The sequence below is a fragment of the Monodon monoceros genome, unplaced genomic scaffold, assembly GCF_005190385.1.
Source record: "Monodon monoceros isolate NGI ecotype Baffin Bay Population unplaced genomic scaffold, NGI_Narwhal_1 Super_Scaffold_20, whole genome shotgun sequence".
Taxonomy (NCBI): domain Eukaryota; kingdom Metazoa; phylum Chordata; class Mammalia; order Artiodactyla; family Monodontidae; genus Monodon; species Monodon monoceros.
The window spans coordinates 84,275,672-84,301,772 of record NW_021703777.1 but is presented as its reverse complement, the minus strand read 5'-3'; the positions used below and the strand labels follow the sequence as shown (position 1 = coordinate 84,301,772).

The 26,101-nt window shown below is 37.3% G+C and overlaps 1 protein-coding gene across 1 annotated transcript in view; it reads left to right on the top strand.

Annotated features, from left to right (window-relative positions):
- Positions 1 to 26,101, top strand: part of STIM2 (stromal interaction molecule 2) — a 168,645-nt gene that overhangs the window by 105,759 nt on the left and 36,785 nt on the right. The gene's annotated exons all lie outside the window — the stretch shown is intronic.

The following is a 26,101-nucleotide window of genomic DNA, read 5'->3' as shown; positions in this document are numbered from 1 at the left end:
TCAAATAAACATGTGGATCCCAAAGTTTAATTTTTTTAAAAATTTATTTAATTAATTTATTTTTGGCTGTGTTGGGTCTTCGTTGCTGTGCGTGGGCTTTTTCTAGTTGCGGCAAGCAGGGGCTACTCTTCGTTGTGGTGTGTGGGCTTCTCACTGCGGTGGTTTCTCTTGTTGTGGAGCACGGGCTCTAGGCGCACGGACTTCAGTAGTTGTGGCATGTGGGCTCAGTAGTTGTGGTGCACGGCTTAGTTGCTCTGTGGCATGTGGGATCTTCCCAGACCAGGGCTCAAACCCGTGTCCTCTGCATTGGCAGGCGGATTCTTAACCATTGTGCCACCAAGGAGGCCCCACCGAAGTTTTTTTTTAATTACGGAGAACAGTTCCTAAAGTCTTTAGAAGGCAAAGTCTTCTGATGATAAAGACTGCGTGATACAGTTGTGTAATTTATATTTTATTCCTTTTTCTACCCTTAAGTCCTCAAGCTGTCTTACGGATAGTAATTTTTTAGGGCAGGAAAAGTGTATGGCCTAAAACCTCAACTTGATCCCCAATTGTAGAAAGCTACATTAAAAAAAAAGTCTGTTAAGTTTTTTTTCTTTTTCTTTTTTTAGTGGCAGTGTCAAACAAAATGTCTTTTTCCTAATGTTTCTATTCTTTTGTCAAAGTCAAGCAATTATATTGTAGCATATATTTTTCTCTGCCAGTTTGAATAGTGAAATGAAATTAAAAAGAATGTGGGACAGATTACCAAGTAGGAGTTATGAAAAAATAACAAAGTTTACTAGACTGTCAGTGGTAACATTTGGAAATGAGAAAATACAGGGAACTGTTCCATCAACTCAGTATTATTATTAATATAGAAGAAGGTTTGCTTGGGAGGGGAGGGATAAATTGGGAAATTGGGATTGACATATACACACTACTATGTATAAAATAGATAACTAATAAGGACCTACTGTATAGCACAGGGAACTCTACTTAGTACTCTGTAATGACCTATATGGGAAAAGAATCCAAAAAAAGAGTGGATATATGTATATGAAAACTGATTCACTTTGCTCTACACGTGAAACTAACGCAACATTGTAAATCAACTATACTTCAATAAGCATTTTTTAAAAAAAAGGTGTTCTTATGGTTTTGTTTTCACTTTCTAAAAGAGGCATCTGATGAAATACTCCGGGAAGAAGAAAAAGAAAGAAGGAAAAAAATACCACTGACTTTAATGAAAGATACATAGACTTAAAAAAAACCTCTCCATTTCCTTTCCCCATATTATTTTAAAGTAATATGAACTTGGGTAGGAATAGAAATAAATGAGTATAAGTTTCATGGGGGAAAGTGCTAGAATGGTCAAAAACTCAGTAAGACTATTTATATGAGATACCTCAGCAATATGTAGATATTAGTAAGGGACTTGGAGATCCAATGGAGTCTGTTGCCACTAGTATATTCTAGATTTGGAGTTTGTGGTAAGCTGAATGGAGCCCACAAAACTAACTACGTTTGAATGAAGGAAAAATAAATATTTGACCACTTCTCACCACCTGTTGTGCTACCACCCTGGTTCAGCCCTCATCCCTTTCCTGGATAATTGTGGTAGCTGCCTGAGGGTCTCCTTCTGTATACTTGTGCTCTTTTGAAATTTGTTCTTCACTTAGCAGAGTAATCTATTTAAGATATAAATCAAATTTGCTCAATACCCTGTAATGGCTCAGAGTAAAAGTTAAAATCTGTACAAAGATCTGTAAGGCTCTACATGATCTGTCCTCTCCTGCAGCCTCCTCTCTTCCGTTTTCTGTCTTTTCCATTTCTCTCACTCAATGTGCTCTGCCCAGATGGAATCCTTGCTGCAGGAATGCAGATGTCCTCCTGGCTAATTCGTTATCTCTTTTTCGGGCTCTTCTCTCCTTGAGGCCTACCCTGACCACTCTATTTAAAATTGCAAATTGCAAACCATGTCCCCCTGCCCCCCTCTTGGTCATTTGGCACCCTTGTTGATCCCTCTTACTTAGCTTCACACTTTCTTTACCCCATGTTAGGAATCAGCTTCTAAGTTATAATATAATTGACTTATTTGTTATGTTTGTCTCCCTTCTGTCCCCTACCCCTGAAAATGTTAGCCTCAGAAAGCGGGGGGGGGGGGGGGGGGAGGTCTTTGTCTATTTTGTTTATTACTGTGTCCCAAATTCAAGGGGATTCTGTACTTAAACCCCATTTTGATTTCCCACCCTGGTGAGTTTTGTGGGATCTTTTGTGATTTATGAGAATGTATGTTTGTTTTCAGCTTAAGGTCTTTTCAAGTTAAATAGCTTCTTAAGTTTCTTTTTTCCTAGGCTTTCACCTTAATTTCCACCCCCTAAGATTTTACCATTATGGTGGTGAGACGATTTCCCCCTAAGCCTTCAAAGAGTTGGCCTAAATTATCTGCTTTATGCTTCCTTTTCTCCAAACCCCAGTCTCTCACATAACCTTCTTAGAGGATTAGGGCTTGGGAGGAAGTATCTTAGGGCTCCTACTAAAACAGCTGCATGGGAGGGAAGAGAGAGGAGTTGAGTGAAATAAACCTCTACTAGAAGCTTTACGGTGACCTGATTGATTTTCTCAGTGTCATTTTTCTCAGTTGATTTTACCATGTCATAGTCTTTTTATTTATTACAGGCTTCATGTAAAAAGGCAGAGCATTGTTGTTAGACCAGTGGTTTTTAAATCATAGCCTGACAAGCCCCGGGTTTCCTGGAGATATCTCAGGGACAGGGATAAATGGGTAGAGTTCTGCTTTTATCTGGTATATTCTGTTTCTGTTTAAGATTTCTCTTGAGAAACAAAAAGTAATTCTTCTGAAAAGGTTTGGAAATTGTTGATAAAGAGATTAGAATGCAATAATATGTAATTTAAGATTGTTTAGTTGAATATGAATATAGGTACATACACACATATATGCACACACATGCATACACGCACAAACATACAGTCATACTTTGCCCGTCATTGTTGTGTCTTCAGTGCCTGGAACAGTGCCTTATTTACTTTGATTTTCAGTAAAGATTTGTCTAATGAATTGAATGAATGAGTGTATAGTGCCCCATGAGCATTGCATTCTCAGTAATTCAGTTCATACTTTGAGTACAGGCATTTCTGCCATAATGAAATATATGCACTCCTGGAAAACTTACGCTTTGCAAAATTATGAACTTAAAAATTAGAATTTATGGGAAAAATCGGGGTTGGAGCAGACTACTGAAAACCTGTGCAATGTTGTAATCAGAGCACTAACAGTACTAATAAAACTACAGGTAAAAAAGACGTGTTAAATCCCTAATCAGTAAATACTGTAGTAGATATAGGATTTTACCTTAAAAAATAAAGATAACTTATTAAAAGGAGGTATTAGGTAGCGTTGAAGTTGCTAAATTATGGAGACAAGGGCAATGTGCACAAAGATGAGAACTGAGCAACAGCATTTCTAAGAGCCTGTGGCCAGATTGAGCTAAAAGGAAGAAGGAATGGTGAGCAGACATCATGTTCATAGCTTTGTTGTTCTGGTATGGAAGGACTAATGAACTCTCTGATAGGATTATACACAGAAGGTGGTGTTTGTGGTAGGCTGTGAGGGTTGACCAGGAGTTCTGGAAGGGGATAATGAGGTAGACCATAAGTGGTAGCCCCCATATAGCTCCTCCTTCAGTTACCTGAAAATTTGCTAGAAATGGAAGTGTAGGCAGCATACTAAAGGAGACGTGTGGACTTTTAAGCTGTACAAATTTAAATCCTGGCTCTTCTGTTTATGAACATTAAGACATTTGGCACATTTAAAAATTCACATGTAAAATGCAATTCTTGTGTGATTTAAATGAGTAGTGTAGTAAAAGTGCCTGGCATAATTCCTGGCAACACTCGATAGGCACTAAGTAAGTGTTGACTTACTTACCTTTGTAATAATGCTGAACGAACTAAAATGTTCAGCTCTATTTAAAGTTTTGTAAGGTTTTTGATTCAGTCTCTTAATATTCATCAATAAAATGAATAGATATATTAGACTACATACTCACCATTGTAGTGTGCAATTCTCTGGTTGGTAAAACGTACCTGAGATCTTTATGGAATATTGTCAGTGGGGAAAAAGTAAAGTTGTGTTCCTCAAAAATTGATACTGATCTCATATAGAAAAATTTCAGCATGACCTGAATGTACTTTTGTGTGTGTGTGTAGAGAATGCTTGGTTAATTTGCACATGGCAACAGTCCAATACAAATGAAAGCTATTTAAAAAACTAGTATTAGATTTCAGACAGATTTTGATAAACTGGATCAGTTGTTAAAATTAATGAATGAGCAGTTAAATAGTAGCCAGCTACCTCATGAAGGAAAATATAGATAGAAAATTATTGGTTATGTATAAGATCTAGGGACCATAGTAGATTAAAAAACTGATTAAGTAATGTACTGTTTTTTTTTTGTTTTGTTTTGTTTTTTGCGGTACACGGGCCTCTCACTGTTGTGGCCTCTCCCGTTGCGGAGCACAGGCCCCGGACGCGCAGGCTCAGCGGCCATGGCTCACGGGCCCAGCCGCTCCGCGGCATGTGGGATCTTCCCGGACTGGGGCACGAACCCGTGTCCCCTGCTTCGGCAGGCGGACGCTCAACCACTGCGCCACCAGGGAAGCCCGTGTACTGTTTTTAAAAATGGTAACTCATTAGGTTAAATAGTTATTTTAACATGTGACACTCATGAGGTAATCTTTCCATCCTGTTCAGCACAGGTCTTAACTTACCTAAGGTCATTGTGTAATTTTGGGCTTTACAGATTGAATAGACATCTGGAAAATTTGCTGAAGGTTTATTATTATTATTATTATTGTTTATTGATTAGAAATTTAAAGGAACTGAAATTGTCTGAGAGAATGAAAGATGTCGGCCTTTAATGATGGATGTTTTGAAGTGTATATAAAGCCTAGCTAGAGATAAATGACTAAGAATGTTTTCTTTCTGTTTAGGAAAGCAAAAATGTAAATGTTACATAAAGGAAATATAAACGAAAAGAATTCCTGACTATGGGTGTTAAATTTCTAAAAGTAAGGAAGATTATAACTATCTCCTTTGTATAGATCCTTGATATTCCTAAGGATTTTCTTCTGGGTGTGAAAGTATAAATGGATCTCTAAATGTTGATAAAATCTATCTGCTTTTTCATGTGTATGTTGTTGGTTACAATGAGACTGGAATGAAAAAAAATGTAAAAGGATCAGTGCACATTGCTTGACATTATCAGCAGAGTAACTCAAAATGTAGACCATTATAGATAATAAGGTGGCCATTATCTTTGTGGCGTCCATCAACACAATATTGTATGTTTACAGTAGTAGACATAGCAGTCACTATGGTGACTGATACTCACTTATACAAGTAAGTATAAGATAAGGCCTTGTTTTTCCAGTTTACGATACTGTTACATGTGCACAGATGAAATGTTAAATAACAGTACAGGAAGGTTTGATTAAATACTAGGTCAGTGGTTCTATTGTGGGAGTTTAAGAGAATGAATAGATTTATTATGAGGAAGTCTTCATTAGGGAGGTGAATCTTCAGCAAGATTTTGAAAGAGAGAAAATTTTCTTAGAAGTGAGAAAGAGAGAGGGATATACATACAGGTTAGCACATTAAAATGAGTAAGTGAATAGGTGTAATTCCAGACTTTAGTCCTAAATCCCTCAAATAAGCACAGTTTATAAGTCAGAAATGTAATTTTTTTTGTTTTTTTGTGTTTTTTTTGGCCGTACGCGGGCCTCTCACTGTTGTGGCCTCTCCCGTTGCGGAGCACAGGCTCCGGATGCGCAGGCTCAGCGGCCATGGCTCACGGGCCCAGCCGTTCCGCGGCATGTGGGATCTTATCGAACCGGGGCACGAACCCGTGTCCCCTGCATCGGCAGGCGGACTCTCAACCACTGCGCCACCAGGGAAGCCCAGAAATGTAATTTTTTAGTGTACGACACAAGAATAAATCATTGTTTTAATATTTGTCTTTTGCTATTAACATGTAGTGCTTAACCTTTCTGTGTCTTGTCATCTGTTAGGGGTAAAGGTTATCTGTTACATCAAAGTGTTGAGGATGACATGAATTTGTACATGTAAAGTGCTTAGACTAGTGCCTACTACATAGCAAGTGCTCAATGACTGTCTGTTGTTACTATTTTTGTAAGGCAGGTGTGAAGGTGGCACATGGTGGGGATGTTGGAGACTAATATTTCTGAGTTGGGAAATAGTAGAAAATAGGGTTAGTTAGACAGGGAGACCAGACTAGTGAGCCTTGATGTTTAAGTCTGATGAACTGCTTTAAGAATGACAAGTAAGATTCCACTGATACACCAGTGCTTACCAAATGATAGTGATTGCCTGGAGGACTGTATTAAGGATGCTTGATCTGTGCCTGGTCTCAATAGCAAAGAAGGATATTACTGTAGAAATTACTGGTTGGCAATATTTACTACATATGTGGGAGGTGGTGTAGTGTATTTTAACATTTTTATCATCCTTGCACTAAATATTAGGAGATATTACAGCTTCTTGTTTTAGAAAGTCATATAATATGGAAGAGTTATAGGATGATAAATTCACTATAGGCAGGAAAATCAGCTGTGAGTTTAATGTAATGTGGATTTGAGTGGGAAGAATGAAAATACACAGATACTGAAGATACACAGCTGAAGAATATGTTTTCTGTCCTCCACCTGACTGTAGCCTATCATTGGAGAAAGTTCTGTTGACAAGTAATTAAAGGATGTGATACTATCTGTAATCAAGATAGGTAGTAGGCACCGTGGGTTAATAGACAAAGAAGTATGTTAGTCTGCCTGCAGAAGTCAGGTAAGGCCAGAGGAGTTAGTTGTGTATAAAGGGACATTTACTTTTTTCACCTTTTGTCACCCTTCCCTGGGAAGGACTCTACTGGATTAATAGCTTTCAGGATATTTGTAATTAATATAGCACATTTTAAAAACACAAGGCACTTAATATGCTTCAAATGCTTATGCTGTTTTATTAGCCCAGATGTTTAACAGTTTTCAACTTTTATACAATACTTTTAGTTCTAGGAGAAGCAGTTGTTAGCCATCTATAGAGGTGCTGGGTTTTCATTGTCCACAGAAAGTGGTTTATACAAGGGAAGGCCTGTCCTTGAGGTAGAGCCTGGTTTCAGAATGACAGATGTCATTATTTGCACCACTAACAAAAGTCTTTTGTTGTCAAAGTTTCTTTTATGTAGAGAGTAGTCGACATGAACGTATTGTTCATTTATTCTATCAACCAACATTTAAGTGTATTAACATGGGTTTTTTTCTATAACAGTAGCATAAATATTACTTGATCAGTTGGTAAATTGATCATTTTGCAAACACTGCTTTATATTAATCAGGATTGATTTTTGTACTTTGTATAAAGTATGTTTTTATTCCTTTTAATCAGATAGCTTTCTTTGCATTATATAATTATCCAAATGAATTCAGAGCACTCGCAATAAATTGCTAATCTTTCTTAATCTTATTCTATGTTAGTATTTCAGTCTTTCTGTACCCTTAATTTCAGATCTCTTCGTCAGGACTGTTTTGGTTTTTATTAGTTTAGTTGTCTTCTTTTCTCTCTCTTTCTCCTTCTCTTGTATTGTTGGCACTCTTCCTGTTTTACTTCAGGATACTTGACTTTTGGAGACTTAGGGTCATTGCATGTACTGATTTTCTGGGATTAATTATGACTTTTTAATCTATAGAAGATACTTGACTTTGAGATAGCTCTGTCTTCCTTTATAGTTCTTTCTTGGTTTTGTTCTGAAATAGAGACCACCCCTCAGAATAGGATGCAGCGACCGACTGCCTATTACATCTCTCTGTACTTTGGGCTTTAGAAAACTTGACAATTTCTATTCTGTGTGGACACATGAATTAGATACATTGTGAGCCTTCATTTTTTCTCAAATAACAAAAACCCAACTTTTATATATTCATCATATGATGACACTTTTCTTATAATTTAAGGAAGTACTATTCTAAAATTGTGAATTTGCCTTATGGTTTTCTGTATTCCTGAATTATTCTACATTTCTCCTCTGCTGTGTTCACAGACTCAAGGGATACCTCAAGTTTGGAGTACAGTAACAGAACCTTCTGCAGAAGGTAAAAATGAGGGCTGTCCACTTTTCACTGTGATGGACTATCTAGAAAACAATAGGCTTTCTTGAACATCTTATTGTTCTTTCCTCCCTTACCCCACCAACTGGGAACCAGTTCCACATGGATGTGTGTTAAATTTTGCTTTACTAATCCTTGGTTTGGCAAGGGGGTGGGTAGGAGAACTCTGGTTCAAGTTCTGGTTGTTAAAATATATGTTATTGCGGGAGATTCACTATATCAAATTCTGCCTTAGGTGGAACAAATATTTTGTTCCTGCTCTTTTGGATGAAGAACTTGTTCGTTGGTAATAATATTTTCCTCTTCAAAGATGGTCAGTTTTACAAAAATCTTTTCTCAAACAAATTTTATGCTTACTTGGGTCTTTTTTTCAGTTCCACTGAATATTACTTAGCAATTTAGAAGCAACTGTAATAGAAATAATGCAAATTACAATGAAAATAAAGATTTCACAGATACTAGATAACCATTTCGATTTGAATATGACGTATTTCTAAAAATTCATTTCTATAATTCTGAAACATATGTATACATATAATCTGTTATATTACATATATAAATATGTCTCAGAGGGAATGTATGATTAAAACATAGGATAAATCACATAGCGTTTATATTATGTCTTAAAAATCTTTTCACTCTGTGGATGGTTATGTATTCAGATAGGGTACAAAGTACAAATAATGTTTATTGTCTAACTTTCTCATCTGGTTAAGGTGCTCTTAAATAAGAGGTCCTTAATAAGCATTCCTCTGACATTTGGCCAGTCTTCTGTTTCTCTTTAGCTTTGCATCAGTGTGAGTTCTTCCGAGGTGTTGAAAATGGTGGACATTTAGATACTTTTGATTCAAAGTGTTTAAAATCAGCTGCTTACTTAAGTTATTAGTTTAAAACTAAGAGTCTAGATCAGTCTAACAAAATGAAACAGCACATGTCAGTTGCATTGAAGGAAATTAAGTTTCTATTTCCATCATCAATTTTCTTTCCTTACCAGGTAATAGCTAAAAAAAAAAAGTATAAAACAGGTGTTTATCACTAGGAGCTTATGGCTGCTTAAAGGCTATGTTCTAAAACAGAAATAACAATATAGAGTTGTGATTCCCTCATATAAAGGTAACATAGTTAGAGTTATATGAATTAAGAGTTCACTAAGAGAAGGAAAAGGAAAGAGAATAGCCCCTTGGGAATACTGCTAATAAGACAAAAGCAAAGGATTAGCTAATGAAATAAATAATGGCCATCAGAGACATGGGAGGTGAATCAGGGAGGTGCACTTTCTTGAAAGTCTGTAGAGGAGAGTTTTCAGGAAGTGACAGATGGTTGTATAGTTGAGGGCGTAGTCCACCATATTGCAAAGTATCTGCTGAGAGCCCTCATGAAGAATCTTTTTTTAGTTCTCTGTAATAAGAATAGTTGTATTCCTCAGCGGATGATTTGTGACTGATTTTATTTCCTTCTTTGTCTACTTTTTGTAGCTTTTATTAAGGACCTCATTTATATTTTGTGCATGCTTTTAGTTTGATTTTATTTCTCTGGTCCATTAACATCCTTCATGTTTAATTCTCTTTATATTATATGAATCTTTGTAAGTCATTTCTCTTCTCTCTCTGTCTCTCTCACTGGAGGATAGAGAGAGGAGAGATGAAAAGTGGCCAGTAGTGCTAAATAGAGAAATACAATGTATTGGAAAAAAGCCATTAGATATGACAAGAAGAAAATCATTGACCTACAGGATATCACTTTAAACATTGGTATGGGGAATTGACTCACATATACACACGGAATAAATCCTAAAAAAGATTTAAGTGGAAGCAACCCACATGTCCATCGACAAATAAATGGATAAACAAAACGTGGTATACAGTGGAGTATTATTCAGTCTTAAAAAGTAAGGAAATTCTGACATATGTTATGACATGGATGAACCTTTAAGACATTATGCTAAGTGAAATAAGTCAGTCACAAAAAGGCAAATACAGTATGATTCTGCTTATATGAGATACCTAGAGTAGTCAAAATCATAGAGACAGTAGAATAGTGGTTGCCGGGGGCTAGGGGGAGGGGAATGGGGAGTTATTGGTTAATTGGTACAGAGTGTCCATTTTGCAAGATGAAGAGAGTTGTAGAGTTGGATGGTGGTGATGGTTACACAACAATATGAATACTTAATACCATTGAACTATACACTTAAAAATGGTTAAGATGGTAAATTTTATGTTATGTGTATTTTGCCACAATAAAAAATGATTTGAGAGAATGAGTAGATAGGAAGTAGATATATGGGTAACCCCCTATTTAAGGGGTAGGCAAGAAAATGGAGGAAATTGAATGGTAGTTACAAACAGGTAGTATGATCAAGTAAAGGGTTTTCTTAAGAACTGGTAGATCTGATTATGCTTAAAGAAAAAGGGAAGTACTCTACTGACATTTTAAAAAGTTGAACATTTAAAAAAATTTTCATTTCAGCAAGGATTTTGTTCAAAAAGTACTACCACTATGTATAAGAGTTGGAAGTTGGGATTACATCTTATTACATCTTAATGTAATAAATGTCAGTATTTATTTTCTTTATGGATAATTATGTTGGTTATGGATTGAAAAGATATTGTTAGGTTAATAAAAAATGAATTTAAGCTAAGGCAGGCAAGAAACTAGTTGACAGAATAATTCTTCATTGCTAGATGGCACTATCACTAGCCATTTTCAAATCCTTCGCAGAATTTACTCCTCGTGAAGAACTTGAGTGACAGTTCTTTGCCTTGAACTTTTTGGAATGGGATAGAGGTGACCTAGGAAAAGGGGAAATGGGAGGGTGAGTAATTAGAAAGGGGAGGCCCAAGAAATTCTTTACCCTTTACATATGCTTATTTGGTTTCTGAATTATATATTGTAAGAATATAGAATTCTAACATCCTTATTTTCCATGTTTTGACCAGTACCAAGTATTTTGTGGCAGAATTTTAATGATAGTGCTACAGCTCTACTACAATGAATAATAATAGGTTTCTGTGTGCTAGCTGCATACCCACTGATCCAGAGCCTGTGACCTTAGCAAAGGTAAGCATATCCCAGATTGCAGTGTGAGATAGTTGAAGATTGATCTGCTTTGGTAGTTGTTTAAATTTCTCTCATCTGTTTTTAATGAGCATGCTCAATTGCATGAATCTGACCATGACTTTACACTGCATTCTCTTTTAGATGTGTTATTGGAAGCTTTTGAAAAAAAAGGGAAGCTTAAGTTTTAAGTTAGTGGATATATGTTTTAGGACTGTGTCTAGACTCTTTGAGTGTTCTTCAGTAATGCCCCAAAAGTAATCACTCTAGTTTCTAATGGAACCTGCACTATATTAAGTACTGGAGGCTGAATTTATCACAAAACTAAACACTTAATAAGTTACTGTGCATAACTGATTGTTCAACATGCTTTGTTGATTGGCTTGAAATTACAGTATACTATGTCTTCTTTTTTTTTTTTTTTTTTTACTACAGAGCTTTATTTTAAAGTTTGAGCAGTTTGTATGTCTTAATAAGTCTTTTTTTAGTGGCAGAAGTTAAAGAGAGAGACTCAAATTACTTCAAGTAATGGGAAATTTGTTGCAAGGATACTCTGTCATCAATGATTTTATTAATTGCAAGTGACTCACTGGCATTATTCTGGGTTTTGGGGTTAGAGCATTGAGCAAAATAGATATCCTACCTTCATGAAGTTAGAACTCTTTTAGGAAGACAGATAATGAACAAGTCTGCGTGTGTGTGTGTGTGTGTGTGTGTGTGTGTGTGTGTGTGTACATATATACACACAGGACTGCTGGAACAGATTAGTGATATGATACAAGTAAAGCAGGGTAATACATGGTCGGTGACTAGGTAGGGTGGGGGCTATTTAAGTAACGTAGTCAATGAGGAACTTCCCAAAGAAGTGATATTTGATTATAGACCTGAGTGAGGAGAGAGAGTGAGTCACAGGATGGTCTGGATGAAGTATATTCCAGGTTTAGAGATCAGCCAGGCTAAGGCTCTGAGGCTGAAATGACCTCAAAGTATTTAGGGGACTATAGAAGTCTGGTGTAGCTACATGGTCATTAGGAATGGGGAGAGTGGTAGGAGACAAGCAAGATCACTGGGATAAACAGGGGCCAGATCTCATAAGGCCTTGAAGGGCCTAATAAAGAATGTGGGATTTATTTTAGGTATAATGTCAGTATACTTACTGAAAGTCTAGCTCCATTTAAGAGTTTCGAGCTAAGTAAGGATGTGTGGTCTATCTTTTGAAAAGATTATGTAGTTACTGCGTGGATATTAGACTCTGCAGAAAAGAGGCAGGAGTAGAAGTAAAAGGCCTGTTGAGGGTCTTGTGGTGAGCTGGTAGAGGGAGGTAGCAGAGAGGTCTGATTTGAGATATAGTTTGAAGGAATAGCTGGCAGGATTTGCTGTTGGATTAGATTTAGGAAGTTGATCGGGGTGGGGACAGGAATTAAGGACGGTGCCTAGGTTTTATGTATTATCTGTGGTATTAAAATTTCTTGGAGATGGAGGCAATTAGGGGAAAAAGAAGTTGAAACAGGCTCAGTTGGGCCTGATCAATAATGGGAAAAAAAAAAACAAAACGTTGAAAAACATGGAGATCACGATGCAAAGAAATGAAGGACTGAATGCTGAGAGAAGGATCCTGGAAAGAAGAAAGAGAAGACGTGACCAGTGAGGTATGATGGGAACCGGGAGAATCTAGAGTGCTGAAGTATATGAAAGAAATATTTTAAGAAAGAAGGCATAGTCAGTGTCAGATGCTCCAGAAGTTTGAGTAAGCTCACGACAGAGACCCACCATTGGATCGGCAAAGTAGAGGCTGAGGTTGCTGGTGATCTCGACAAAGCAGTTGCACTGTAGTGGTGGAAGTGAACGTCGGATCGGAGTGGATAAAAGAGGAAGTGCAGACAGTAAATATTGTTGACTTTTCAAAAGGAGAAGAGAAGTGGGGCTGTGATAACCTGAAGATAAATATGATATGAAGGCAGTTTTTTTTTATTTTTTAAAAGGTGAAAATATATAAAAGTGTGTTTTTTAATGGAATGACCCAGTTGAGAAAAAATTGATGTAGGAGAAAATCAATCTATATTAATTAAAAACTATATTTAACTTAAGGAAAGTGTAGGTATGTAGTCAGGGGCTTAATCTACCCTGGTTATCTGCATTTCTCTGTTTCTTTCTGGATTTTGCTTTTATTTTCTCCTACTGCATTTCCTAGAGGCTAAACTCTGTGGCTGTGGGCAGTTGTAAACTTACCTTTTCCCAGGATCTTGACCAAAGAGAAAGGAGTCTTTCCTACCTGCTCTAGTTCGAAAAAGTTCAGGAAGTAACTGGCTTAGGTCATGTGGCAATATTCTCTGATTACTTCCTTTTCTGACCCCCTTTCCCTGGTGATCATGAGTCTTGTCTCAGAAGATGACAGAGAGAAAAGGGGTACCTAGTTGACAAACAGCTATAACAGATTGATGAGCAAGAGAAACTAGACTTTGACAAGAGTAGGTAGAAGAAAAGCTTAAAAGGTTATTCTGGATCCAGAAGTAGGTGTGTGGGGTCTGGCAGCATGGGTCCCAAGATGTAAAATATAGCCACTCCTTCAGAAAATCTGATATGTTCTTGACATTTTCAGGCCAAAGTTTTTGGATTATAAATGGATTTTCTCATATACCTCTTTTTTTCCCCACTCTGAATTTTATGATGAGTATATTATTTCCCAAATATACATGCTTTATTAAATCCCATTTTGGTATTTTAATTAAATGAGCTAATATAACTCTCATCACTGGACACTATATCAGTAAATTTTGCTCTACTTCTACCCTTTCCAAAATCTTCCTCGTGGGCTTCCCTGGTGGCGCAGTGGTTGGGAGTCCGCCTGCCGATGCAGGGGACACGGGTTCGTGCCCCGGTCCGGGAGGGTCCCACATGCCGCGGAGCGGCTGGGCCCGTGAGCCATGGCCGCTGGGCCTGCGCGTCTGGAGCCTGTGCTCCGAAACGGGAGAGGCCACAACACTGAGAGGCCCGCGTACTGAAAAAAAAAAAAAAAATCTTCCTCGCTGTTACAAATTTTCACCTCTGCACAGCTCTTTTTACTTTGACAAGGTGAAACCCTGACTTTGTTCACCTAGATCACCAGACATGTCTATACTGTGCAAGAGGAAACATAGGTGTTTTTAAAAGCATCATTGGAGGATCAAAGAAGTGAATTCGAGGAGGCAAAAACTAGGTGCTGTCATTCTGAGTTAGTTTGGAAATCTTGAGAAAGTGATGCCCTCCAGATACATGTTAAGTTTAGGGAATATATGATTCTTGGCACATGACCTAAACACCCCCAAAAGGCAAATAGTATTCATCACACTTAAGTAATATCTAAGAATACCAACTACTGTTCGCAACTACTGGTAACTTTACTATAAAGAGCCTAAGAATGTAGAAGGGTTTTGCAATGCTGTGTCTTCGTGATGTCCTAGAGTTCTTATCTTTTGAGTTACTCATGAATTTTTGCCAAGTGAGGTCTTTTCAGTAGGGAAAAGAACAAATATAACATTAGAGAGTCAATGAATATAAAGTTTCTAAAGGCGTCCAGAGAATTGTCTAGGAAGATATGCTTTTATGAAATTATAAAAAGAGTTATTAAATTGTAAGTAGTTATAGGCAGTACTTTGCTGTTATCAATTCTAGGAAAAGCACTTTTATGAGATTTAGACTACTATAAGAAATGGAAGTTTTATTTAGTTTACGGTGCCGTCTTCATTTATTTGGCTACCCTGGGTCTTAGTTGCGGCTCATAGGACCTTCTAGTTGCAGCATGCATGCGGGATCCAGTTCCCTGACCAGGGATCGAATCCGGGGCCCCCCGCACTGGGAGCGCGGAGTCTTAACCACTGGACCACCAGGGAAGTACCTTCTATATTTTTTAATGAAAAATTTGGATAATATTTTTTCAGAAATTAATTTGATATTGTGATTGTCTTTCATTTTTCTTAATAGGAAGCAAGGAGCAGAATTCTCTGAAATACCAAATTGGTGTAATATTTTTATTAGTAGCATTTGTGTAGACTGAAGACATGGATAAATTACGAATAGATATGGTATTTGTATTCTGGACTGTAAGAATTTGTTTATTTTGCAAATAAATTGGCTAGGCAGGACTTAGAGGTCACTTCTATGGTTTTTGGTTTGTCAGCACTTCCATTAAAATAGATTATCAGGGCTTCCCTGGTAGCGCGGTGGTTGAGATTCCGCCTGCCGATGCAGGGGACACGGGTTCGTGCCCCGGTCCGGGAAGATCCCACATGCCGCGGAGCGGCTGGGCCCGTGAGCCATGGCCGCTGAGCCTGCGCGTCTGGAGCCTGTGCTCCGCAACGGGAGAGGCCACAACAGTGAGAGGCCTGCGTACCGCAAAAAAACCCAAAAAACAATAAAATAGATAATCATTACTCACTAGAAATAAGAGGACAATTTATAATTTAAGAAGAACTCTGAATTTAATTATTTGGAAATAACTTCTTGTTTTGTCTCCAACACTGTTTCACCAAAGTAAGCAGAATTACTTTCTTCCACATTGACACAGCTGGGGCCTGAAAAAAAAAAAAAAAAAGTTAAAGCAGGAAAGCGCTTCTGGATCTGGGAAATAAGTCAATTCAAGAGAACAAAGAAATATAACTGGGAATTATTGAATAGACAATTAGAAAAGGCAAAAAAAAAAAAAAGGTTATTTCAACTCCAGCTCTACTTTTACAATAGTGAAATAGTAAAGTTTAAATGTTTTAGTGTTTTAAACGAGTGTAATCATGATGTTCCTAAAAAAAAAAAACTACTTAAATTTCAGGTTATTCCTGAATGCAACCAAAGTTAAGAGAAGAATTGGTCTTCTTTAAAGCCTAGCTTTCAAAAGTATCATAAATATTTTTTTTTAATTTTTAAAAAATTTTTAATTTTTTTTGCTATACATGGGCCTCTCACTGTTGTGGCCTCTCTGTTGCGGAGCACAGGCTCTGGATGCGCAGGCCCAGCGGCCATGGCTCACGGGCCCAGCCGCTCCGCGGCATGTGGGATCTTCCCAGACAGGGGCACGAACCCGTGTCCCCTGCATCGGCAGGCGGACTCTCAACTACTGTGCCACCAGGGAAGCCCATAAATATTTTGGTAGTAATTTATTATTAGTTTTTTGCTAAATAAACATCATAAATCTGTACTAGAAATTTCCAATATTATGAACTTAGGATCTTACATCTTTTCAACCTGCTACTAAATGAATGTTGAACAAGAAGTAAATGTTTTATGGATTCTGAGGCTTTATAATCACTGAGGTCTCTCATCTTTTAGTTACTGGTATCTTGAGAAACTCCAAGGTACAGCTGTCCTTTCCTAGAGAGACAGTATTCCATAGAAAGTGTGGAGCTTGACTTCTTAGATTCAACTATTTGTGTAACACTTAGTATATTTTTTTTCCCCTTGGGCAAGTACCTTAATCTTTGTCTTTAACTTTCCCCATCTGTAAAATGTAGGTAGTAATAGTACCCACCTTAGAGGATTGTGTTGAGGATTAAATGAGTTAATCAATATATAGAGCTTAGAACAATACTTGACAGCTAATAAGGGCCTAATATTTGCTATTATCATTGTTAGTGTTAAAAGATTACCATACTTTCTTGAAGAAAACCATAAAATACAAAAGTAATGAAGAAGTTAGCAATTATTAGAACTTTCTGCCTGCATAATTGAAAAAGAAAGATTATTAATACAGTTTTTTTAATTGAAAGCAATTTCAAATTTTGTGAAAAGTTGCAGGACCAGAACAAAGAACTCATATACACTTTGCCCAGAGACCCTCATTCCAATTTTGCCTTTTATCCTCATAATGACTTTTATAGCCAAAGGATCCAAGAGTGTTCATTATACCCAGCTGTCCTGAATTTGTAGTCTTCTTTAATCTGGAACAATTCCATAGTATTTCCTTGCCTTGCATGTCTTTGGCCAGTAATTGTCAAAAGTGTCATTTTGTAGATTGTATCTAAATTAGGATTTGTTTGATGTTTTCATATGATTAGATCCCTGTTAGGCATTTTGGGCTGGACTGTCACAGAAATGATTCTTTTCATTAAATCCTTTTGAGTGGCACATGGTGTCAGTTTGTCTTATGTAGTGTTACCTTTGATCACTTGATTAAGATAGTGTCTACTCCGTTTCTGTAACTGTAAAGTTACTTTTTTCCCCCTTTGTAATTAATACCTTGTGTGTGTGTGTGTGTGTGTGTGTGTGTGTGTGTGTGTGTGTAGAGAAACTTGGAGACTTTGTAACATCACATTCCTCATAGCACTTTCACCGACTAGTTTCAGCATCTGTGAATGTTTCTTGCCTGAATTATTTATTACTCTGATGGTTGCCAAATTGTAATTTTTCAAATTCCATCATTCCTTCTATTTATTAGTTGCATTTTACTATAAGGAAGAAATTTAAACAGCGTATTGTCAACATCTTGGCCTGTGAAAATGGTGGGAGATAACAGACATATCTTGAAAATAGAAATTGGGGAAATAGTGAATCTCAAAATCTTATGACTGTTCTGAAGATTGATCTGCATTTATTCATTTATATCAGCATGGACTCCTGGATTTGTTGCTCTCATTATTTTAATGCTTAAATTGTCCCAACTATGGCTAGTGGGAAGCCTTTCAGGCTGGCTTTTCTGTTCTTTCATATGTATGTCTCTATCATTTTTTGAGCTTTCCTTGTATTCTGGCACAAAAAGATGTTCCAGGCTTATTTTGTTATTTCTCAGCCCTACCCCTGGAAACAACCATTTCTCCAAGGAGTTCTGGTTACTTTTAGTTGAGGTGGTATTTAGAAACCAAGATTTGCACACTAGGTGTTCTCATTGCTACTGAGGTATTATTCCCAGGCCTTCTCAGTGGACAGAGTTAAGAAACACACACACACATCTCTATTTACTTCTCTCTCTATATTAAAAGTCACGAGTTCTCACTGATACCTGATACCAGTTCACATTGATACCAGTCTAACACTACTGGATTAATTCTAGCTGGTTAATTGTAGTTAACTTCTTTCCCTATTTGTATCTCATTTCACTGACTGTGAAACACCTAGCTCTGTTATCTTCAGTATATTTTCTAATTTGCTGAGTCCCCCTGTACATATTCAGTCCCTTGACACCATTGGGCTGCTCCCTCACTCAGAAGCCTGCCTTGAAGGGACCTAGTGTTCCCATTGTCCTCATTATGCAGACTCTGCCCACCACTACCTATCTTCCCATCCTCACATGGAACCCAGCTACTGCTGGGCAATTTGAGAATTAAAAAAGACTTTGGAGAGAAGTTGAGTGAGCACTATACAGTGACATTGTATTAAGGAGTTCATCTTTATGAATTTATTTTTATCACCGAAGCACATTATTCACATTTTTCCTTCATCACATAACTCTAGCTATTGACAAAGGTCCCCTGTGAATGGGAAGGCTATTTAGTATTTTAATGTTTCAGTCATTGTGTCAGTAGTACTCAGAAAACAAGTGAACTTTTCCTAAATTGTTTTGGCATTAATAGTAATGAGTTAAACCACTACTCTATATAGTAGTTGAAACCTAAATTGGAAAATGCTGTATACCAAGTAAATGCAGCTAATAGCATTTGTGAACTGTTAGAATTTTAAATGCTACATGTACTAGAAAAAGTCATATCAAAGTTCCTAGGTAATATTATCTTGAAAATGCTTTTACCGTTGGAATTGGTGAATTTTTCTATTCTAGGAGAAATAAGGATTAACACATTTTGCATGTGATGTCTCTTCTTACCTGGAGATGTGTGACAAGAAGCTGTGAAAGCTCCATTTTTAGCTGGCCTTTGATTTAATACCCTTTAGAAATAAGGTATTTATTAACTGGGCTTTGTGCTCATTTTTGTTGAACTTCCTCTTAAAGTCAATACATTTTCTTACATTGAGCTTTACGTTAGTCTTGGTAATAATTTCTTGACTCTGATGTTTTACGTTTATTTTATTTAGTGCCCAGGAGTAATTACTGTGCACTCAGTAAATATTTGTTGAACATAAGAATCCCAGGTCACCTGTGCATAGATAGTCTTTTGAATAAACCCCCAAATTCCAAGAGAAAAAAACTTGAGCATTTTTGAAATCTTAATAGAAAATTAATGCAGACATTTGTAAATATAATAATTATAATTATAGAATTGTTGTTCAACATATTCTTTGAAAAGTAGCATCCTTTCTTTTTTATGAAGCTTAGCCGTACTTTTGAAAAAGTTGGTTGCTTTATCTAGAAATGCCACTCTTTTTAAAAGTGAATGCAAAGGTGACATTTTCCTGGCAGCCTTGGTTAATAAATCATTTTGTAGTTCATTCACTCATCTAGCAAGTATTAATTGAGTTCCTAAGAAACATCTGCCATTCCACATTTGTTTAGTGCCTGCTGTATTTTTGGCATGGTATATAACATGTTGGGAATATACAAATGAATAAGAGATATTGTCTGCCCTTAACTTATTTTTATTTGATGTGAACTACTCTTTGTAGTCTCAGTTCAGTGTTTTAAAAAAAAGAAGGTTGAGGGCTGAGTGTCAAGTGGAAGATGCATAACCAGAGATTCAGCCACTCAGTCCCTAATGTCTTCGATGACATTGTAATGAGATGTTTAGGAAAACTTAATTAAACATTTAATTCCCTTATAGCTGTTGAGTCCACTGATTTTGTGGACTTACTTTTAAAGAAAGCAAATTCCTTGAATTTACTTATTTATTATAAGTAACAATATTTATTATATTATAATGACATTTGTGGAACAGTTTTACCATTCCTAAGAGTTATTTCCACATACATTTTGTTCGTTAATCTTCAGAACAGTCATACAACTTTGAGACTCAGTGTTTCTCCAGTTTCTATTTTTTAGATATGTCTTTGTTATCTTTCATCATCTTCACGAAACTAGGTGTTGATGGTATACTCCGTTTAAATGATAAGAGTGCAGTTTACAACAGGAAAAATATTAAAGCCTTCCCTTAGTGTCCATTATACCACTGTTAGAGAGAGAACACCTGGTAATTTTTGAGTTCTGAACATTCAGACATTTACCAATATTTATGTAGAGTGTCTAAAAATTACATGTAATTCTTGCATGGTAAAAGGTAAGGAGCTCATGAGAGAAAGTGTGTACTTATTTCTCTTTGATACACCTACTAATATCTGCTAATATCTAGACTTCCCAAGTTCAGGGTGTGGCTTTTAGGTGTCCAAATATAGCATGGTGCAGGAATTTAGTCCTGTTAACAGAGACATGCCCCACTGACCACTGTGCAGATGAGGCGCTCACGTGCTGGTTCTGTTCTAAAGATAAGCCTTTCTTGACTATGCTGAGCAGCTGATCATCTGAAGTCTCACTCAGAACTGATACCACAAAGTCTATAAAACGCCTGAGTTGAGATTAAGTGTGGAAAGCTTTAAACATTTTCATTTTTTATATTTTAAAAAGTTTTTTTTTAATGTTTATATTACATTTAGTTAAAATTGCTTTTCATCAAAGTCCTGCTATGTTGAACCTTTGGTTAGTTGCAGTTTCCCCAGATAAATTGTCTGTCACTGTAAGAACTTCTGAGGCTTTTGTAACTTAAAATTCTTAGTTGAAATTGAATTTAGAGAAGCTGTGAATACTGGTCTGCACCTATATTTTAGAAATTATAACGTCACGTAAACATGCCAGTAATTCAAATATTTTTCAAACGACAAATAATTTTTAGCTTGTGTATCAGAGTAGCTTCAAAATGTAGAACTTGTTTTACTAACCATTTCATATGGCCAACTTTAAGTATAGTTACTTTTGTTAACAATGTTTCTTCTTTCTCCTTCCTGACCCCCTTACCACACCTTTTGTTACTTATAAAGAAGTTTTCATACTTTAATAGAAAGTAGTAAGTGTGTAGTAACTGTACTGTATGTAGCTATATGGTACTGTATTAAAATATCACAAGTTGATTTCTTTGAAATACATTAGTTTCCCAAAAGAAACTGTTAAAGCAATGTTAGTTGCTTTCCTAACATTAAGAACATTACAGGGCTTCCCTGGTGGCGCAGTGGTTGGGAGTCCGCCTGCCGATGCAGGGGACGCAGGTTCGTGCCCCGGTCCGGGAGGATCCCACATGCTGTGGAGCGGCTGGGCCTGTGAGCCATGGCCGCTGGGCCTGTGCTCCATGGTGGGGGTGGGGGGCACAGCAGGGAGAGGCCCGCGTACCGCAAAAAAAAAAAAAAAAAAAGAACATTACAAATGTTTTTCTCATAAATTTAGAAGATAGCAGTTTTTAAAAAGTAGTAGGAGATATTAAGAAATGAAATGCAGAGTAAACGTAAATGGTGTGTCTGTTATACGCAAGGTGTGACAACAGCTGATGGTGGCTTTGAAATTTTCTCAGTATGCAGAGGAGGGGAGGAGGAAGTGCATAATGGTTAAGAGTTGGGGCTTTGAAGTCGATGTAGCTTTGAACCCTATCTCCACTGCTTACTTGGTGTGTGAATTTAGACAAGTTACTCATACTCTCTGAGACTCAGCTTCCTGATCTGTAAACCAAGATTATAATATTACTCCTAAAACCTAGTTCATAGGGTTGTTGAAAGGATTTCATGAGATAATTCATGTAAAGCATTTAGCACAGTTCCTGGAACTTGCCAAGTGCTCACAAAATGTTAGGTACTGTTTTATTAACATGTCTGTACATGCACACTAATGCTTTATAATTAGAAATTAGTTTTCTCCCTCACAGTATTTAGGTGATTTCACATATCATCTTTGAAGGCTTTTAGGGCAGCATGTACTTAATATTAAATACAACAGATGAAAACTCACATCGTGGTACTTCACTAAGCTGTTTTGTATTTTTAGGCCTGTAACTTAATACAAGTATATGACTAAGTGCACTGGGTGCATTGGTTTTATAAGATTGCCTTCTGCAGATGAAATGAGCAAGTAAATACATATATTTAAATCTTCTGAAGTTTCTCTTTTACACTGTTCATGTCTGTCACATTTGTTTAAGGCAGAGATGGACTGGAAACACACAAATTCTCATCTCATCCAGCTGTCAAACACATGGCAGTAAAACTAGCACCTTAACCTCCATTGTAAGTCTCTGTGATCCTCTTTTGGAGTCAGGGATTCTCTCTTTGAAATGGGATATCATGAAAACAGTATTGTTTGTCTTTCATTCCACTATGGGATAGCAAGTAGACACAAAAAACAAAACAGGTTCTTTAAGGAAGAAAAAAGTCAGTTATATTCAGCTAATACTTAAATGGCAACTTTATGCTGGGCTGCTGGAAGCTTACAGTATGGTAGGAACATAAGATGTAATTAAGCAAACTGTTACAAAATAAGGCAGCACATATGATATGCCATTTGGTAGAAATAGTAAGTACTATAGAAATTCAGGGGAGGGAGAGATCACTTTCAGTTGGAGTGTTTCTTCTACTTATAACCTAGTTTGTACAACTGAGCATGTACCTATGCATGACTCATGAGTCTCTTTTAGAAGGCTGATTTTGCTGGGTGGCCACAGGAATGCTTGATTCTTTACCTCTCTGTTACTGGGTATTTCTAGCCCTTACTATCTCTCTTCTTTTTTTTTTTTTTTTTTTTGCGGTACGTGGGCCTCTCAGTGTTGTGGCCTCTCCCGTTGCGGAGCACAGGCTCCAGATGTGCAGGCTCAGGGGCCATGGCTCACGGGCCCAGCTGCTCTGCGGCATGTGGGATCTTCCCGGACCAGGGCACGAACCTGTGTCCCATGCATCGGCAGGTGGACTCTCAACCACTGCGCCATCAGGGAAGCCCCCTTACTATCTCTTCAATCTCCCCATTACTATAGCTTCTACTGCTGTCTCCTCTGAGGCCCAGTTACTGTTTTTCATCTTTTCAAAGTGTTGGTCCAAACTAATTATATGGAGGTGGCATTGACAATAGCAAGTAGGAAGGGCAAGAAAGAGGAACTGTTTTGGTGTAGAATCAGGATTCTCATTCCCTATTACAGAAAGAGCCCTTTAGATAGCAGCAAAGGGAGCATGGAAAGGAGAGTCCTCATAGTGCCTCTGTTCCTGTGAAAAATCCATAAATGTGTTCTCCCACACCCCCTCATCTCCTGGAGATTTGGTTCTAGTCACCATCCTGTCCCCACTCTCCCCTGTCCCACACTACTTCTTTGGCTCCAGAGCCCTGCTCCAGCTCTCAATCCCCTGACTCTTTGAAATCTTACCCTTCATGCTATTAGAGCCCCCTTTTCAAGTCCTAGGAGTCAGTCCCATGATGAAGAACTGGTGTAGCTCCACTGGGCTATTGTGTTACTACTCCAGGCCTTCAGTAGGCCATGATGCTTACTTAATGCCTTTAGTGGAATCCTGAATCCATTAACGCAATTACCCACAGCAGATTGCTCATATGTAATGTTTAACTCTTGAATTACTATTAGTACTGTACGTCTGGAAGCTTTTTTTCTATGAGAAAATGTGTTTTGAATTTTAACGTTAAATAGTGAGCTCTTCTTTTAAATCAGGAGCCACCTATATTGGCAGTGAACTTGGAGTCAGAAGATTTGAGTTCAGATGCTAGCTGTGTAACTACATTGTAATTACATGGCCTCTCTTGGCTAAGGTTCTCTCTATAGACTGTAGAGGTAACAGCTGTCTCTCAGATGTGGTTTGGAGGTGTTAAATGAGAATGTATGTGAAAGTGTGTAGTAAAATGTAAAATCCTATATCAAAGGAATGTGGCATTATGGTGTTAATAATCACTGTGCTAGGTAAAAGAACAAGTTCCTGCCCACACAAGCACGGACAATTACATTAGAGTATGTGATAAACCCTTTGGCAGATATAGGTACATGTGATCAGGGGCGCAAGGAAGAGCAACTATAATCTGGAAATGGATAGATGGGGAAAGCTTCGTGGGGGGGGGGGTGACTTCCTGATCTGAAGGCTAAGGAAAAGCAAGCCTGGCAAAGAAGGAAGAAGGGAAAGCCATTCCAGGTTGAAGGAGTGGCATGGGGGAATATGGCAGATTTAGAAAGCTGCATATATGGTTTCAAGTATGGAGCATAAACCGTCTACTTGTAGTGCCTAATTTGATTATGAGGACCACTTACCTAACTCTAAAGAGGTAATGTTATTGTACAGTGGTGGACAATTCTAGAAATAGACTTGGTCTGAAACCTGGTTTGACCATTTAGTAATCTGTTTTATCTAATTAGAAACTTCACCTTCATGAACTTACAGGTTCAGTATGATGATGAAAATACCTACTTCAAAATGGTTGTTGTGGGCTTCCCTGGTGGCGCAGTTGGTGAGAGTCCGCCTGCCAATGCAGGGGACATGGGTTCATGCCCCGGTCCGGGAAGATCCCACATGCCACAGAGCGGCTAGGCCTGTGAGCCATGGCCGCTGAGCCTGCGCGTCTGGAGCCTGTGCTCCGCAACGGGAGAGGCCACAACAGTGAGAGGCCCACGTACCGCAAAAAAAAAAAAAAAAAAAAAGGTTGTTGCAATGGTGGTTTGAAATAAGTTTTGCAATTCTCCTGGTGTCTAATAAACATGTAGTAAATGTTAGGAACGGTTTTGTTGCTGTCCTAAAAGTTCTTAGAGTTACTTTTTCCCTCTCAGTATTCTATAATCTACTGTTCTAGGTTAACACTTTAGCAATATTTTAAACGTTATCTCTTGTTCATTATAACGAAATCATAAAAACAGAATTTGAATGAATTTTAAAGATGGTCTAGCTCAATTTCATTATTTTGTGTGTGTGTTGAGAAACTGAGTCACAGTTAAATAATCTGGCTATGATATCACAATGAGTTAGTGACACAGCTGGGACTAGGATCAGGTCTGTTTGAGTTCCAGAGTTCTTTCTATTGGTCTTGGAATAAATTGCCAAAAATCACTCAAAGACACCAACCTATGGCACTGGCCACAATTTCTAGCAGAAACAATATAAGTTAACAATGTAGAAACTGACATTTCTGTAGCTTTAGATAGATTTTAAAAATCTGTATTTTTAAAGGAGTATCATATCCTTCTCTGCCTGCCCTCTGGTGGGAATGGTATTTAGCAACAGCACATGTGAAAGAGCAGTGGGAGGCAGATAATAAGGAGCTGGATAATTCTGTTTTTTAAATTTACTTTTTTAAATTGAAGTATAGTTGATTTATGGATGATTCTTAAATGAATAATTCCTTTGCCATCAAAAATTTATCATACAGATTCTTATTTCTGTTTGAATCTCCTTTCTAAAATATGAAAATAGATTTTCATAATACTTCTCAATTAAACACGCTCTACTTTGTTTATTCAAGAGGATCCAATAGATAATTTGTTTAGTGCCTTTTGTGTACCAAGTGCTAGGGCTAGAATGGTGAGCAAGAAACTTATGCTTTAGTGGTACAAACAGATGTTGAAACAATAATCATACAAATAAATAATTATAATTAGTTAAATGCTATGCCTAAAAGTACAGTGATATATGATCATATAGTAATGTTTGAGGAGGCTCCCCTGAGGAATTAAAGTTTTAACTGAGATATGAAGGCTTCATAAAGTAAGTAGGCAAAGATGAGTCAGAAGGATAGAGAAAAGGAAAGAGGAAACAGCATGTGCAAAGGCCCTGAGGAAGGACATAGTATATTATCTGTCCTAAGAATTGAAAGACAATTTACTGTAATTGGAGCATAGAAAGCTAATATAAAATACAGCTCCTGCTCATGAGAAGTGAAGGTATTTCCTAGGCATCACCGAAGAAACCAAATAGCACAAGAAGAAGAAATAAACCTCCCCCCCACCAAAATAAAATGTGTGCTCTGTGTTAGAATTTTGGAGTTTTACAGATTCATTGAAAAGAAAAT